This window comes from Agelaius tricolor, unplaced genomic scaffold (genome assembly GCF_023055355.1).
Source record: "Agelaius tricolor isolate 1412-34295 unplaced genomic scaffold, bAgeTri1.0.p SCAF_2, whole genome shotgun sequence".
Lineage (NCBI taxonomy): Eukaryota > Metazoa > Chordata > Aves > Passeriformes > Icteridae > Agelaius > Agelaius tricolor.
In genome coordinates this window covers 18,142,765-18,161,818 of record NW_027269262.1, presented here as the reverse complement: position 1 = coordinate 18,161,818, position 19,054 = coordinate 18,142,765, and the positions used below count along the sequence as shown (strand labels likewise).

Genomic DNA, 19,054 nt, shown 5'->3' with positions numbered 1-19,054 from the left:
TAATAGGAGACTAGCAGATCCTCTGAACATATTAAAGGCAATTTACCTGAGCTGTGGGTGATTTTAAGAATATTAGAAAAATTTGATCATGATGCTTTGCACAGTTACATGTAAGTTACTCCCTTCTCTAATTCTGTTATAACTGTTTAAATACTTAAGCACAATTTTGCAGCTTTTAATGAAACATTTACAACCGAACCTTTATAATACTGTCATAGTAGCATCTAGGCAAAGACAAAAACATCATGACATTTTCTTATTACACAGGTGTCAATGATTTCTAAGACATTCTCTTATACAAAAGTATTTAAAATAATTTGAATACCAAATAGCTGTTACTCTAAAACTCACTTAAGGAAAAGTAATTTAGGAATTTGCTAACCTATACATTTTTTTAATCATCTCAAGCACTACTATTGAAGTAATAGGGTTATTTAAGGTTGAAAGAAAGCAAAATAAACATTTGCTTTCCTTCTGAATACTGATAACAAATAATGTTTTTCTTCAGAAGAACAAAGTTCCAACTGATGGGTGCAAAATGAGAAACTGCATATAGTGAGACAACTGTAGCCTTTATATTTGTTATTCTGTTATCTACTTTCTATTGCATGTCATTGCAACTGAAATATTATTTCTTCTTATATACTTGGAAGAAAAAAATTACAAAGTATTGAACACTTTGAGGGAATTCTGTCTATGTATTATGAATAGAAATTGTGGGAGATCTCTCCAGCACAGTGGATAAACAAATGCCACAGACCTGACATTCAGAACAGGTGGGAGGGAGGGGGGCAGGACGGGCACAAATTAATCAAAATAAAGCAAACTCGAGGATGAATGTCATCTATGGGATAGATGCAAGAAAGAAAAAATAAATTTTCTTATAAAACAGTCATTTCAAAACAAAGTATTTTGTTTATTGCTTTCCCAAAGGAGAATCTGTTACCTCTGCAGTCTCCTACAGGGGCCTCAATCTCTGAAAAGAGCAACATCAGGTAACTAGTTTGATCAGTTTTGTTGGAAGGCTTTGGTCTGCATGCTGGTATGTTCTTGAGCACTCAAATCAGTTTAGCAATTAACTGCTTATGACTTCTGCAGTGTAGCCATCAGCTTTCAGATCTGGGAACATATTTTATAAGAAGCCTTGAGACCTCTTGAAAACACACTATCATCAATAAAAGGTTTAACATGTTCAGAGGACAGAAATAAAGATGTCCTGACAAATTTGCTAATTTCACAAAAGCATGGTTTCATGGAAATATCTTAATACTGATTTACTTTGAATCTGAAATGCAATCACATACACAGCAAAAGGTGCATTATAATAAGACCTACTTAGCATTCTTGAATTGTTCAGTTTTTGCTATTTATATTTGAATTTGAAAATAGAGAAATACCAGTAACCTCAACCACTCATTGATGCTATCCAGCATCCTATTTAGCTCTGTACAGATATTTGCAGATACAGAAAAAAACCCAGTTAGCCATCACTCAATAAACACAGAAATTTGCACAAAGTCCATCATCACCACCACACCATAGCATGCTTTGAAATGAGTATTTAAAAGGCAAGAGACTATGTTTCCTCCTTACTCTAGATTGACTATTAAGAATTGAAATACCAAAGCCACACAGCCACTAATATCAAAAATCACATGAAATACTCAAGGTAAGTACCTTCACACATCGCTGTCATAGACGCACTTGCAGCATGATTTGTAATTCAGAGCAAACCCCACTATTAAAACGTTTGTACAAAGATTATGCATGTCATACTGTTCATCACATGACTAATTCATAGAAGATCAGTTTGAAACATTACAATGATAACTCATGGCTCACATTTGAAAACCTTGTGTCAGGGCTAAATTTTATTTCTCCCCACTAAATTTTTTCTGCAGTGTCTTTTTTTTGTTGTTTGTTTGCTTTAAGGGGGGAGGATGCTCAGGTGTTTTCAAAGTTGTTTCAAGTCGAATTCACATTCCTTACCTTCTTTCCTGTAATTAAACCTTATTACTTCAAACGTCAATGCTGCAGAAATCCCCCTGCCTCCCTGTCTTCACACACACACACAGAGCACTGAGCGCTCAAAAAATAGAAAATTAAAAAAAGGGACAGAAAAAACGGCCCATGCATTTCCAGTCCCACGAGTTTCACACCATCTCTTAGCTATTCTCCCTTTTAACTGAGTGCCCGGGTTGGCAGGCTGCGTTTTCGCTTCTGTGAGCCCTGCTCCCAGCAGAGCCGCGGTGCCTGCACCCACCCACCCGCCCGCCCTCACCTCTGTGGCCCCCAGGTGCTGCCCGCGTCTCCCGGAGCGCTGCACACCTGCACGGGGCCCGGGCACGCTGCAGCGCCTTCCCCCCCCTGCACGGCTCCCTCTCCCTTTAGCACTGCGGACTACGCACACTTTGTTTGCAACTTATGGAAGTTTTGCGCCTCCAGACCGGGATGAGCCGGGAATGGAGGCTGCTCCATCCGCACGGCCGGGCTCCGCGCCAGTGGCCCTGCCGCTCCTCCGGCGGAGGCAGGGTCCGTCCCTGGGTGCCCGGCTCCGGTGGCCCCCACACAGCCCCAGGCACCGCGGGGCCGTGCCGGGCTCTCCCCCTTCCCAGGCAAAGCCGCCTTACCTGCTAGATGGAGCTGCAGCGGCGGCAGGCAGAGCGGCGGCAGCAGCGACCGCAGCGGCAGCACCTCGCTCGCTCAATCGCGGCAGCAGCGCACTGCCCTTTCTCGCCTTCCCCTTCATTCACCAAGGATGTCGCGGGCGGCAAAGGCAGCTAGAAACCACTTTCTTACTGGAAGAGGTCGGTTCCCTTCTCAGAACCCCTCTGAATGGCTCTCTGAGGCTCCCGACACATTCACCCTTCAGATCAATACTGCACTTCAGCAGCAGCCTGAGCTCAGCTGCGGCTGATAGAGAGCAGCCAATTGGTATTGAGGATTCCCTTTCGGCAGCCCCCTCCCACAAAAATACACCGTCTGCATTTGAAATTTTCTGAGTTGTGAAAAGTAGTTTTAACCCCTTGCTCGAAAACCACCCAGTGCCTTTGGAGCTCCGGATAATCTCATTTTTTATTTTTGCATTAAAATAAAACCTCTGACTGTTCAAACTATCCCCACCTGGACGCTTTTAACCTGGGTAGCAGTCAGTGAGGAAACTAAAACACCCGACCAGGCAATCAACTGATTAACTGATTGACTGGCTGGAGAGGATGATGTTTTTGCAAAACAAACCCAAAACCAAACAAAAAAATCAAACCACCAAAAAAAAACCAAAAAAAAAAACAAAAAAAAAAACCCCAAAACACCAACAACCAAAACAAAAGAAAAAAAAAAAAAAAAAACAAAAACCCACCCCCCCACATAACAAACCAAAACACACAAGAAAAAAAAAAAAAAACAAAAAGCTACCTCCCCCCCTAAAAATGAAAAAAAGCCTCAAGTCTATCATCCAGACATTGTCATTATTTTTTTACCCACAAACTTCCTGTATTTCTGACCAAAAATATGCCTCTGCTTCAAGCAAGCAAGTAAAAAGAATTCAAGTAGTGGCATATACAGTCACAGTAACATACTTAAAGAAAAGAAATATTTATTTTGGCCAGTCCTGAATTTTATTTAGTGGATATGACTTCACCATTTCATCAAGGACACTGAATGCTTTACATTTGAAGAAATAACTTTACTTGTAGAGCCCTACAACTTTATTTCTAGACCCTCATAGTAAATACACCACCTTCTTGTTTGTTTCTTGGTGTATATATGAAGGCAAGAGCTGTTTTAAAATAGGTTAAGCCTGAGACCCTTTTTTCTGACTTAAAGGTATGCTACATTAACTACAGCAAAAATAGAACATTTTAAAAAGACTTAAATTTTCAACAAAACAAACCTGGCTAAAATACACAGAGGTAAGATAATCATGTAAAATTAGCACTTTCTCTTCCATGTGGATAATACAATCTTCATAGCATTTCAATATTCTTAAGTTTGTACTTGCAAGTTAAATAGCCTGCCTAGTGAAAACACACTTGGGTTTCCTTCAATTTAGTTGAAACAAAGTGCAGTGCTATATATAACATAATATTCATTTGACAGAAGCAGGCAAATAAATTACAGATACATGCATGGATTTTAATGTGGCAGGCAGCAATTTCATTAGTTATAGTCAATAGGGAAACAGGCCTAGCTACTCTGGGAAACACAAAGCAGCTATCACCTATGAGGTAAGGCCTTCCTCTCAGTCAAAATATGGAACACTTTCTGCGTTACACAGACATAGTTCAGGACATTTGGCTTCTGCCTCATGGGCGACTTGCAGCCTATTAGGATAATTTGTATGAGCTCTAGGCTCAGTTTCAGCTGCTCTCTTCTCCAAGAATAACTTGTGGAAAAGAGTAGAGTGTGCTGAGCTGTTCTGGTAGTGGCTGCAGGACAGCTTTGAGCTCCCTTTCAGGGAATTGCTTCCCCAATGTAATTCCAGTAATGAACGTGGTATCTGCAAAAGAAAAGTACACCTGATCCATAGTTTATCATTGGAGGAGCCTTAAAAAGTCTTTACCAGTCTCTATCTGCTCATGTGCGCTTCTAAGATAAAGTCCAAGAACATTTTGTAGAGAGTAAAAGGTAGGCAGAATATGTGCTGAAGAAATAGAAAGTATGTGGTATATCTGAGGGACACTATTATAAAGTTCAGAAGCACAAGAGACATTGCCAAATTGATCATATTGTGCATCCCTATATGCACAAACATTTATGCACAACTGTCTATATTGTGGAGAAGACCTCATACTGCCATCCAGTTGCAGGAGATTGGTGAGCTTTCCAGCAAAACAAAGTCATAAAACCACAGATGTTAGACTAAGCTATGACAAATTAAGATTCTCTATCTTTGCCCATCCACACTCTATATTACAATTGAAATTAAATCAAACTGCATGTAGCTGTGATACTTGCTAAAACCAAATTCCCAGTGATAGGGAAGATGTGTGCTAATGTCTTTACAAACAATTCCAAGGGTGAAGGGATGGGTGTTAATGTCTTGGAAATGTGCCTTAGTGTCTCTATAACTTCAAGCAGCAGGTTTGTTACAGAGCCCAGGCACCTTGGCTTCTGAAACAAACAAGGGGTCTGCACAAGCCTGAAATTCTGGACTTTGGGGTAAAATAGTAGGTTCAATATGTGGTAGGTGGTTTGGGAAGGCTGTACCTTCCTAGCACCTCAGCCGATGGGGAAAGGAAGAGGACAATATGCGGCCAGGAGTTTAGATGAAAGGAAGCTGCACCCTCTGGAACCTCAAAGAGAAAACCCTGCGGGTATGTGCCCCAATGGACTCTCTCCCTTTATTCAAATAAAGCTGCAGGACCCCTCTGTCTCCTTTTTGGACATTGGCTTTCATTGCATGGTTTTCTGTACACTAGATAACACAAAAAAAAAGGGCATTTCTCTTCCCAGAGTTTATAGATTTGAGCTATAGTGTAGAAAAAGGAGCATGACTAAATTAAAACCTTTTCCTCCCAGTGAGCACCAAGCCCATCAAGATGAAAGATTCTAATATTGATAGTAGGGAAATGGTGTCCTACACAGCTGGTCAGCCCTCCCAGTCCTGCAGCAGCTTGTCCTGCAGCTCTCTCTCATCCCTTACAGGTATGATGTATGCTCTGAACTAATACATGAGCTATTTCTCAAAGTCCAGCTTCCTCAAAACAGTCAGTTACTGTATTGTATGTGAAAATGCTGGTAGTTAACCAGAAATAACCTCCTGCCCTAAGAGCTGTTTGTATAGATTATCAAAGCCAGTAAGTTCTCTTACATGGAGTCCTATCTTTGCAGTGTGAAAAGCTGTGGGCGTCATGACATTGAAATACCTTCTAGGGACTTAAAAATGAAATAATTTCTTTTTTGTCCATCATGTGAACAAGCCATGAAAGTGTCCTCCAAGCATTGCAATTTAGATGTGTAGTGACTGGAAAAAAGTTGATGTTCCATAATTTAAATCTAGGAGATCATCAGCAAGTATAATTTTCATGTTTGTCAATTCTATTAACTGATGACAAGGAAAATGTTGTTATTTCACTTCCTGAAAGGATAATATAGAGGTGGCTATAAAAAGTTCATTCAGTCTAGTTATTCCCTTATATTGGAGTATACCAATAATAAATCTCATACTAGCTGCAAAACTACAGAAACACTTAAAGGCCTACTTTAACATATCTTTATTTCAGCTTTACAGTTTGATTTAAAATTTGACAACTGAAAGTTCAAAATAAACCCTAGAAAACAGACCAATATCATTTACAAAGGAGTATGTGAGTCCTTGCAAAGCCACAAAGTTAAATTGCTAATTTTAGCCTCCAATTTTTCTATCTGTCATAAAGAAGTATGTGTGTGGTTTAAAATTCCATTTGTTTTAAAAAATATTTTTTTAGAAAACATTGAAGCATGAATAGCTCATTTCTTAGTGTCACTCTAAAGGAGAGATAGAGCTACTTATTTATGAGAGAATACTTATTAAAGTTGAAAAGTATGTAGCATGGAAGACAATGCATCCAGAGGAACTGGAATTTCTCCTTTTTTGAAAAAAATACTTGCATGCCAGCAAACATGATTGCATATTGCCCCTGTATCCCTACAAATTCTTTTAATATTGGTCCAGATAACTCAAGTTTCTTCTTTTTCTTGCTACTCCTAGTTTTCAAAGATTTCTGTTAAGAAAATGCAGGCTGGACAAATGCCCTTTACAGAGTTTAAAAGATTTCCCATGCCATCCAAAACGAAGTCTGAGATTTTTAGCCTTGCAGCATCACGGAAACACATTTATAAGGATAACTAACTCATACTTATTTGCCTGACTTTTGCATGGTAGAATTCAAGGTTTAGCCATTTCAGAGGAGAATTCATTCATTTACACATGTAAAACTAGGATTAAAACCCCACATGCTGCACAACATAGGTAAAAGGGATCTGAGATTTCACTTGTGAACTTTTTTAATTGATAAATATTTATATATATGTAAGATCAGCCAAGCAGTCTTTGCCTGAGAGTTTCTTTTTGTTGGGCAACCTTATTCTAGACAAGATTAAAAGAGAAAGCTTAATTTTATAGGTATACTTACTAGGAATCTATGGTATCTTCCATAATTTCTGAAACTCCTGCAGTTAGATCTCCCTGAACTTAAACAAGTATATTACATTAATAAAGTGGTAACCTGCCTCTTAAGTGATTTCCCACCTTGTTATCCATGTAGCCATCAGGCTTCTGGTTTTACTGTAGTTATAAAAACAGATTGTTATAATTGACACCTAGAGAAACCAACCAGAGATCCAAATTATCCTAACAGAGCTGGATAGTATTTGAAATCCCTCCCTAAGGTCACAAGCAGAGTCAGAAACGACAGGTGTCATTTCCAGATGATGTCTAATCTGTCCTAGAAATCTCTGAGGACAGAGAATTCACAGTCTCTCAACTAGCTTCTTCCACATTTTAGCTACATTTACAAGTGAAAGATTTTTCAGGTGCTTAACATGAAACTGCCTGGTTGAAATTTAAGTCCTCTGGGTTTTGCTCTACATATACTCTGGTTTAGCATAATGCGTATTATTCTCTTCCTTTTTACTATGATATTTCACATCATGCAGATATGAAATACAGATATATCATCTCTAACAATCCCCATTCCCTCCATCTCTCTTCACAGGACTTTTTGCTTCCTAGATTCTGAGCATTCTTTTTACTCTGCTCTCTTCTCTATTCAACAGATTTCCTGTTTCCTAAAATTAAATGTTTAATACTGGATACAATAGGGCTGCTGTGCTCTGTGTTGGTAAGGCACATCCTGAGGATTATTAGAAAGGTAATGCCTTCAAATTTGAGTACTGTCTTTATTCAGGGTCAATGCTATTCTTCTCTTTGTCATGCTGCTATCCTAATAATCAGTCCTCCTCTAAAGAACTTGCACTTTAAACAAAACATAAGAGAGAACTCTCAGATGCAATCAGTGCAGCAGCACACTATGAACAGAAAAGTGCAGGCATGACTGTTTAATTGTCATCGTCAACACAGGAAATGAGAGACAAAACAACAGGGTGCAATAGTGTTTGCATGGGGCATTTTAGCTTCTCATATTCCTTACTACATCCTTCCACAAAGCTTTCAGTTTGTCAGTGTCTATGCCACTATCTTTGTCTCATCCAACTGCCTACTTCCCACAATGTCTATATGTGCTTTTTATCTGTCTACCCATTGGAAGATGTACCTTTAGACACAAAACATAACCTGAATCACATTTAATCTGTAAATCTTTTAATATAAAATGTTTAGTAACCTGGGTTTTTTTCAACTTTACAATTGATACTACTTCTTAGAATGTGTTCTGTGGATTTGTTGATTTTTTTTTTTTTTACTCTTGTATTTTAGACATAATGACTGCTAAAAAAGGGAGAGCAGATTTCACCAGCTGAATAGTTTTCCTTGCTGGTGATTCCAGCACTGAGTCACACTTTGCCTGTCCTACTGCTGAAAACATGAAACAAAGCATCAGGACAATCTTCTTGCATCCTTCTTTCGTGGCTTATTCCCATTTAAGGCCTGCCTACTATTTCAGTTAGCTTTGCTCTCCACCAACATTGTCAATAAATGATTACTCATCTCACTTTTCAGTAAGAGTCAGGTTTTGATGCATTCACAAAAGCACATTTACAAAAGTAAGTCAAATAGAACCATATAGCTAACTCATAGAGTTATGAAATATGTCAGATTGATGCAAACTAAACCTGGCTGTGTGTGAACCTAATTAACATCATGAGAGGGACGGCAAAGGCTATGGCAGTTATTAAGAAATACAAAGTTGTCAGTAGCACAGATGAGAACTATGTGTGGTTATCACAGAATGGAAATCAGCCCTAATGTACGCAGATAGTAGTTCATAAAATAGTTAATTCTTGTTTTTTTAAAATTTGGTATAAACTTTGCTTTTAAATAATGTATTCTATTGACCCACATTCCCTAAACTGCAAGTTTTCTACATTACATATTTCGATAGTACTGTTGAAACTGTTGTGTTCTAGCAAGTTATCACAGTTTTCCTCTGGAGATAAGTATATCTCCATAAATTGTTATCACTAACCTTAGGTTTTTGCAAGCTTTTTCACAGGAGTGCAATTATAAATACATACATATTAACATAATCCATTTTTAGACATTTCTTATTTTACTGCATCTCTAACACGACAGTGAATTTATTTCACTGAGAGGTAAATTTATTTTACTGCAACTCAGAAACTCTTAAATCCCAACACAATACCTCCTCTAAGCAATAGACATTATCTTTAAAACAACGTTGTATTTTGTTGCAGTTATTTTAATTTCCAAGGCAACTAATAAAAGTATGTTGTCATTTTACATACTTATCAAAATGACACATCCAGGGAAAGATTCTCTCAAGAAACACAATGAACTTACCTACATTTCCAAATAAGTAGCCATTCTTTATATTTCTTAAAATTACATTTGCTAGGATTGCCTTGCTAAGATTTCAAGTGTGTTCTATGTGCTATATACTCATCTCCATCAAGTGTTTACCCCATGTATGTTACACTTGAATAACAATTTTATACATGTAGATCTAAAATTAGTTTTCATAGCAGTAGCAGCACTATTTTCCCAAGGAAATAATAAAGAAAGAAAAAAAGAGGGAAGACTTTCTATAAACAAAGGAGAGGTTAGTGTTAAATCACTGAACTGGAACAGCATGGCAGACCTTAAAAAAGTCATATCATGTACTTGTTTGCAAACCCTCAAAAAAAGAGCAGCATGAATTTTACATGTACCTATCTAAAGTGTTTTAATATCTACTGATGAAAGTGGATACAATTATTGTTCTGACCTCAAAAATCAACACACTGTTTTTACAAGTTTCTTGCAACTTTTAACAAGTTCTCTCATTTATGTTTTTTCACACTAATGTGTGAAATGTGAATACAGATGCTTTCATTAAGATAGAAAGTATTCTGGGAGGAGACTGGATATTTTTCATGGTGAAGCACTAGGTACTGGGGCACTGAAAAGTGCCACATAATTACCAAACAGTTCAGAAGTTTTTTCCTGGAATTCTGGTTAGGAAAAACCCATTGAGCCTGAGCATACATACACAGGGATGAAGTGTTGCCTTAGAGCTAACAGAGAGTAAAAATACTTGGAGGGTATTTAGGCTTTCTCTTTGAGGGGCAGCAATTCAATAAGTTCCTGCTTCCTCTAGTCTACACACATCCAGCTTGTGCTCTAACATCAGTCAGTTGGAACCAGAGAGTGCCCTTCCTTTTGTTTCTGCTGTGTACCTTTACATCACCCTGAAATTCACTACCCTCTTCTCCTAAGGCTTTGGGAGGTGGCAAGATTTATCAGCCTCTGGATAAGTGAATAAAGTATATAGCACAGTAGTATTTCATCCAGTATTCTCCACAAAGATGCCTGAGAAACATCAAGGGATCTCCAACCCCTATGTTCACAGAACATATGTTTGCAGTCCACAAAACATCTATTAGTTGGGAGTTATTTCTTTGATTCTGCACCTTGGTTACTGTTGATGTACATAGGCCAGCACATTCATCCATTTTGCTGAAAACAGGCCACTACTACTAGATAAAAAGAAGTAGTAGGTTGGAAATAAAAGCACAAATGATTCTTGACAAACCATGCAAAAAATAAATAATGAACATTTATCAGGCTTAGTACAGAAGCAAATTAATATTACAGAAAATATGAATGGAAACAATTGTCTTTTTTTTTTTTTTCAACTTTAATTGCATCTTATAGCATGTGGAAATTGCTATCTCTAAATTTACGTATTAAAATTTTTGAATGCTTTGCAGAATTTGTTTCAACAAACTTTCAGTACTGTTCACATAAATTTTGTGTATATACTCAGACTGCTTACTCCAGCTTCCAAGTGCATTAATAGAAATAGGACTAAAAATACAATGGAACAAAAATTGGGCCAGTGACTTATACAGATGGGGTCTAAGTTCATGTTGCAACATAAAAATACATCTGCCTATACAAGATTATTGCAAGGTCCACTAATAGCTACAGATAAGAAACTAGTACATATTCTCTTAATTTTACATATAGCTTAGAAATCAAAGAAACACCTGAGAATTTGTTTTTAGTTATTGAAATGCTGCATTCTGTCCTCCTCCTGGCTCTTTTCCACTCACACTATAGAAACAAAAGAAGCAAACTGATTGATATCTGTCTCAAACACTAGAAAATGGTTCATTTTCTCATTCCATTTTCAATTAAAAGTATTCTCAAACAATTTGCCTTTCCAGGAGAATACTGAAATAGTGGTCTAAGATTTAGGCTTAAAATCTTGAAATATTTGTCATTTTTTCCAACACTGCAGTTCCAAAAGAACTTTGAGCAGACAACACATAGTACCACTGCTACCCAAAGAAGTTGTCTCTGTTGGGGACAGAGTGGGTCCTAACCACTTCTTCCTTTTATGGAACAAGCACAATGAGGACCAAAGGAAACATCCTTATGCCATTTTTAAGTAGACGAGTCAGGAAAATCAGAACAGATTTGTGAATAGAACAGTTATTTTTTTCATTGACACCCCACACACACACACTATTTGTTAGGTTTTTTCCCCTGAGGTCTAATTCTATGTATAGACACACTTCCAAGGAGAGGTGAAATTGTTGTATTATGTAAAAACATTAAAGAGAATTTTAACCTATTAAGAAATGCAGGCTTGTTGTTCTGCTTCAGAACATTACCCATATATAATGAAATTATTGCAGACTTCTTTTATCATGACAAAAACAAAAAGAATTTACAGACAAGGTAGTAAAGGGTGTGAAGACATTGTTTCATAATCCTATGATACCTGTTGTAATTAAAATACACTGCTTAAAGTCTGGTACCTGCTCCCAGAAATGAGTAAGAAAGGATGCTATAAAGATGAAGAAAATTACAGTATGTGTAATTCATTTTCTAATCCCCCTCACATATGAACACATATGAACATTGTTCCAATATTGAGAGAAAGGTAAGACTTGATACTCTTAGATTTGTCTGAATGGCATCTTGGTGGGTGTCAATCCATCTTTTTAGCAAGGATCTGCTATCTTATGTATTTATTTCTGGGAAGGTTGTTACTTTACAGAGAAAATCACAGAATACTTGATTTTTGAACATGGGAAAAATTTGTTTTCCTTCTTTTGCCAACTGAACGGGCACACTGTCTCAAAATCATCTGTTTCTTTCTACTCACTTTTGGTTTATTCTAGTTTTCTTCAAGACATAGCCTTTAATGAAGCTCAAAGCTGAGATAAATCTTGAAAAACTGGCTCCCGGTAATTCTTAGCTACATCCTTCTAGTAAAAAATATGTTTAATCAGTGAAATCATACTGATTTGGGGAGATCACAAAGCATTTTACTGAACTGGGAGAGGAACACAGTAAAGAAAAAAAGTCTACTATGATTTTTATGACTAACACCATCTCTACAAAGGCAAATATATTTGTATCTAGAAATACGCTGATGATAATGGAGGATGTCCTTCTTGCTAGCAGCAGCTAAAGAAGACTTATGTCTCTCTGCAGAAGGAGGTTAGATTGTGCTAAAATTCTAGTCCAAGATGCATGTAAAAACTCACTAGGGGCTATATATCCATCAGCTATCCTTTATTTCAAAGACAGAGGAAATGCAGTAGCTCTTGAGCAGATTTTGGTTCTGTTTTATTACTCTCAGTAGAAATATGTCTCTAACTTTTAAAGAAGCTATCATGGATACAAATAAGCCACCCATACCACTGCAATGTGTAGTAAGTCACCATAAATGGATGTACAAACAGAAGATTTAAACATAAATCTAACAAAGGAGAATTTCAGAAACTTTTCATTTGGGTAAGCATCAGTGCTTTTTCAAACTACTAAAACTCTCCATTGCCAGAAAAATACTCAGCTTCTAGCCCAGCTTCTAAACCTCTTTCTCTGTATTCACAGCCACTTTCTTAGGAAGGTGAAAAGACACCAGCTTCTCAGAATGAAAAAATAAAAGGGAGTATTCTGGGACTAGACCTTTCTATCCTAGAAATGACAGAAATACTTTAGAAATGTCGTGCTCCATGCTGGCTAGAGATGTAAGGCAGACACATTCTGATAAAATTGGACTGACTATAAAGAAAACCTATGGAGAGAAAGCAATGGTAGATTTAGCAGGCCTGATCATCAATGAATAAAACAGCAGTAATTTGAACTCAATCAAGTGTATGTCTGTAGGTATTCCACTGAAATTACTGCGGAAGAGTACTCTTACATGGGACTGTTAACTTCCAGAGGAATTTGTTTCAGAGTTGAATCCTTACTAAAACAATGCATTTGATTTCTTCCATTGTGAAAATAACATTTCTGGTATTAACTCTGTCTCCAGAGTTAATTTTCACTGACCAACTTGAATTAGTAGGAATGCTATAACAAAACTCTATGGAAATTCAGAGCTTTTCTCCTTTAGTGCTCTGCTGTGATATTTATGGGTCTCAAAATGATAATGTTATATGCTAGCCAAAATCAAAATCTGACATCAAAGTTACATTTTACTTGCAATTTCTACATTACTACCATAAGATCTTAATAAGATCTTTAATGACATGTAAGGCACAAAGCTTTGTCGTTTCTTTAGTGCATTGGTCCTGTATAAACTTCTGTGAAAAAAACTCCAGGGCTTATATTGCCAACAGAGAGCTACTGTTGGCAGGATTATGGTATCTCACCTACTCAGTAGTATATCTACAATCACACTTCAACTAAGGTGGATATTTTTCCTCTTTTTTCTCTCCCTTGCAGGTTGCTGAGCCAACAGTATACACAGCATATGTCAAAACAAAAACATAATTTTTTCAAATTCTCTGCAAAGTTATTTGCTCTCTCTGCACTTGAACACAAACATTTGAATTTGAATTTTTTATTGTTACCTCAGTAGTATGGTAATGAGTTTGCATCTTAAACTTGTAAAAAGCATTTGAATATTTCAGTGGTTCTTCAGAAACCTTTCACAGTATATTGATTTTGACTGCTCTTGAAGAAAATTTCTATTAAGAATCTGAAAATTGTATTTAAGCCAGATTTTTGTTTGTTGCTTTTCTTTGTGATTACACATGCAATTAAAATAATAAACTTCCTGAAGGAACTTTTCAAGTAGTCTGGGAGCCTGGTTGTGAAGTTTCTGATCTACATACTCAATGATACAGTTTGGTTTTAACTCAGTTTGGTTCTGAATGGAGACTACAAGTCTAAGAGTTCTTTGGTAGGTGGAGTGCAAGGTATTGTCAGAAATTAGATCAGAAATTATAACTTTCTGAAATGAAATTAACCTTTTTAATAAAAAATGAAAATATTTGACAAGCAATGTCTATTCAAAAGGAATTTTTAGTCTTAAAAAAACACCCTTGAGTAAAAGTAGCATGAAGTAACATCTGCAGTCATACCAGGAGTTTAATTTCTCTTAACACAGGAAAATAACTTTCTGATGAAGGTATATTTCAAGCACTGATTAATTCTATCTCCTTGTTTTAGCCAAAGCCCATTCCTGACTACACAAGACATAAAATAGTTATAAGCTCTGTAAAAACGCGAAAAATATGTAAACGGTGGGATTCTGTAAGAAAGAACATTAAGAACATGGAATAATTACAAGGGACATTATGGAGGTAGAAAAGTAGTATGAAATTTTAGTAATGAAGAAAATTCAGTCACAAAGGAATTGGATGAATATTTGATAATTTCACTCAATAAGCAATGGTGCCTGAGGAAGCTAGATCTCTGAAGCTAGAAATCCATATTCCAAATATGTCTAAATGTGTATTTAAAATTAAGCACAATAACATAGTAGTTTTTACTTTGGAGACAAAGCAAAAATTATCAACTTTTTCCTTGCAGTTTTCTCACAGCTGCTCTTTTTTTGATTCTTTCACTAAAACAGTTTAGCATAATGAAATTAAAAGGAATTCAAGTAATTGTCTAAATTTTGGAGCCAGTGTCATCACTTGTAGCCTTCAAGGGTTGGCAGATGCAGTAGCACAGTTTCTCTTTCATTTGTGGCATGTTGCCTACAATTATAAGAAGAAATGCTGCATGTTAGTTGTTTGCATCAGAAAGTGACAGTCTTCACAGCACAGGGATAAAATCATCCTTTTCAGTGCTCAGCTTGATCAGCCTGGGGGCAACAGCTGCTGTCATTTCAGGCTGTTTGTTTTAAATGTGTACTTTTTGGTACCTCAAGATGGCATTTCTTCTTCAAGCAGAGCCCAAAGCTCACAAAGTCATCCTCCAGTGTAAAAACTATAAATTCCTACCCAGTACTAAACTAAATAACCACCAGCATGCTTTATCTGGAGGTAGGTGCTGGGGAGCTGAATCCTAACCACAGTCAGTCACTTTCTGGTTGAGGGTGTTGCAGCACTATTTTGCACTGTCTGTTTCTAACTAAAAGGGTGTGGGAAGAAATAAACACACAAAGGTCCTTTCTACCAGGGGAAGAAAAATCTCTTTTATGTGTCATATTTAAATACACAAAACACTACCTTATTTCATGTCCAACCAAATGCTATCCCATTCCTGAAGACTCTAGAAAAGGATACATTTGTCACCATGCAGCTCTCATCACTGCTAATAATCAGTTCATTTGAACAGAATCTCCCTTGAGGAACATCTAGAATTAATTAGAATTGATCAAACAGCATAAACCATAATTTGTTGATGCTTTAGCACATATAATCAGTTAGGCCCATAATAGTGGTAGGGCATGTTATTTGTTTGTAAACACTTGGGCAGCTACCATTCTATTCATAAAAAATGCTGATAATTGCTGAAGGGCTTGTGAGTTTCTGCATAAATGTTGATTAATTTCCATATTAATGATGTATCATATATTATTTCTCATTCATTATTCCTCAACAGTTATTTTCTTCTAGGAATTTAGGCCATCTAATTGACTGAGCAAATACAATGCATTGTGATTTAAGGGACAAATCACATATCAGGAATATTGAAGTGCAAACTTCAGTATTCCAAAAAAAAAAAAAAATCTAAATTTCCCACAAAAACTTCTTGATAGTATTTACACATTGCACAGTCAAGAGAAATTAATATTGCAGGTAACACACTTTCAAGAACAATTGAAAATGTTCAGGAAACACAAAGTATGTTTCATTCCTGTTATGTGATATACTATTTATCGCTGTGTCATGTAACTCATTGTACATATATATACAGTTATGAAGAGACTGGCTTTTTAGGGGAATACATTTGGGGCCACTAGTGTAAACACACATAATGCTGTGCAGGAGTGCACAGTCTAACCTGCAATAGTTAAATAAAAGCTAATAATAGTGATAATGGCAAGGAGTAGTAAAGGCATATAGAGAAGGTGGTGTTGTTTCCACTGTAAAAATAAGCTCTTCTGTAAAATTCAGAAGCTATTCATATGCAATGCTTGGCAGCCTTTAGAATAGCAGAGATATTCACAAATATTAAATATTTATATTAAGATGTGTTGTTAGAGTTGCTCTCTGTCTTTTCTACAAGGCATTGAGGATGACAGAAACCAGATCTTGAAGATTATTTTCTTGCATTTAAGATGCATAGCTATTCAAAACACAAGGGCTTGCTAATGGCTTACAAACAGACTGGCCCCCACTGGTTGCTACAGCAGGAAGATCTGCAACATTATTCATTTAAACAGACTTTTGTTTTCCCTGGTCACAGCTCAGCCAACGCAGCGTGAGGGAGTGCAGGAACAATGATCTCCTCCCTCCTTCCCTGCCTCGACTCACTCACTCCTTTTCTCCCACAGACCACCACACTCAGCAGGTTCTGAAAGCAACCATGCTGATTGTGCTTGCTAAATATTGAAATAATAAATTTTGGGACTCATATAAATTACGGCATCTGCGGGCTGGAATCAATGGACCAGAAAAGGAGGGTGGTAACAACATCCTGACAGACCATAGATTAATGTCATTGTACTGTTTAAACTTCATCTGTTGTATGTGCTTCAGAGGTTAAAAAAAATTGCAAGCTAAGACAGTAATATCATCTTACTGTGTTAAAGACACCTATTAGTCATGTCCCAGTCAAATAGGGATTTATGACTCAGACATAATTCTTCCAAATAAGCCTGCTGTTCATAAAAGGCAGAGATATATGACTCAAAAATAACACTGAGACAGGAATAATTTTACACTTCACTTTGCAACATTGACTTTCCTCCAGAACTTACAGTGAAATCTCCACATTTTATGAATAGGCTTCTGCCAATACTATAGATTTATAGCTACAGCTTCCAAATCAGGTGAATTTCTCAGCCAAACAGAAGAGGAATAATATCAGATAGAGAAGAAAGATACATTTAGATCTTTGCCTGCTAAACAACTGTACACAAATTACATAGAATCACAGAATAATTTAGGTTTAAAAAACCTTTGGGATCATTGAGTTCAAGTGTTAACCCAGTACTACCAAGTTCACCACTGAAACACATGTACACATCTCTTAAATACCTCCAGGGATTTGATTCCAGCACTTCCCTGGGCGGCTGTTCTACTATTTGAGCACCATTTCAGTGAAGAAATTTTTCCTGAATATCCAGTCTAAACCTCTCTAGTGCCACTTGAGGCTGTTTCTTCTTGTCCTGTTGCTTTTTGTAGGGAGAAGAGACTGATTCCCAGCTGGCTACAACTTCCTCTCAGGCAGTTGTAGAGAGTGATAAGATCTCCTCTGAGTCTCCTTTTCTCCAGGCTAAACAACCCCAGCTCCCTCAGCTCCTCTTGATAAGATTTGTGATCCAGACCCTTCACCAGTTCCATTGCACTTCTCTGTACAGGCTCCAGCACCTCAATGTCTGTCTTGTAGTGAGGGACCCAAAATTGAATGTTGTATTTGAAGTGTGCCCTCACAAGTGTGGACTACAGGGTGATAATCACTGCCCAGATCCTGCTGGCCATACAACTGCTAATATAAGCTCATTTAACCTGTGGTATGGCCTTACTTACTCTCTCCATTTTGCTGTAACAATTTGATATTATAATTTAACTACATTCCTATGATCTCTCCCCAATGATTCTTCCAAATTCTAGTTTTTTTCTATCAGAGTTATGTGCACTTCAAGAGTGAAATGAAAAAAAAAAAAAAGGATGTAAGGGAGATACGCAGCTGCTGTTTATGTCTGAGCTGTAACAAAATATGGATAAAGGTTCTTTTGCCAAAACTGTTGCAATCAGGACCCAGTAGCTGCAATGTGAATGGTAGCCCCTGGCCATTGGAGAGTGCAAGAGGACTGGCCCCTGGCCAGACTGCTGAGAGTGCAAGAGCACATCCTTCACCTGCTGGATCAGCTCTGGTCTGCTTCTCATGTCCTTGGGCAAACATGTACATGGCGACAAAAAATCCTCTTCGGAAGTTTGCTTCCATTTAACTCAGGTCACACCTTTAGGAGGGGCTTTGCTCCTTTGAGAAAACACAAGTTTGCAAAAGGTTCACCTTTTATTATAGACAACTGTCTTTTGGTTTCAGATGTCAAATATTATGTTCACATATCTATTCTTTCCTCAAGAACGCTTCAATCCCTCGTTTTGCTGAGTACCATTCACCCATCTGGGGTAGTCCCTGAAACACCACCATACAATTCTGCCCAGCTGACCTCTTGGTTGTACTGTACACTTGATGGGGTTGCTTATTCTGAGAATTAAAAATATTAATATCTAATAAAATTTGGTGAAAGTTTAACATTATATCCCATAAGTCAACACTCTTTTATTCTTTATTTCTCCCTCTTCAACAGTTCACTTGTCCAGTTGAGAAATACCATGAAAGTGATTAACCACAGACCTAAGGAGAAAACAAAAAGTAATACCCAGAAAGATCTCATGATGTGGCTGAGGGCTGAATTTTGATTTCTTGAATTTCCATATTTCCTAGTCAAGGAGGCCTTTGACTGATGCACATTGGCACAGCTCTCAAAGCTTAGTGATAAATGAATATCTGCACTTGCAA

General features: G+C 37.2%; 1 protein-coding gene across 4 annotated transcripts in view; it reads right to left on the bottom strand.

The window, feature by feature from the left end:
* Nucleotides 1-19,054, bottom strand: part of CDH12 (cadherin 12) — a 638,327-nt gene that overhangs the window by 525,010 nt on the left and 94,263 nt on the right. For 2 of the 4 annotated variants that reach the window (XM_071453733.1, XM_071453753.1), the window contains exon 1: nt 2,631-3,774. The exons of 1 other annotated variant lie outside the window; for it this stretch is intronic. The gene's annotated coding sequence lies outside the window, so the exon portion shown is untranslated. Of the gene's footprint in view, nt 1-1,989; nt 2,154-2,630; nt 3,775-19,054 lie in introns of those variants that run through there. One more of the 4 variants, XM_071453763.1, reaches the window with a different exon arrangement.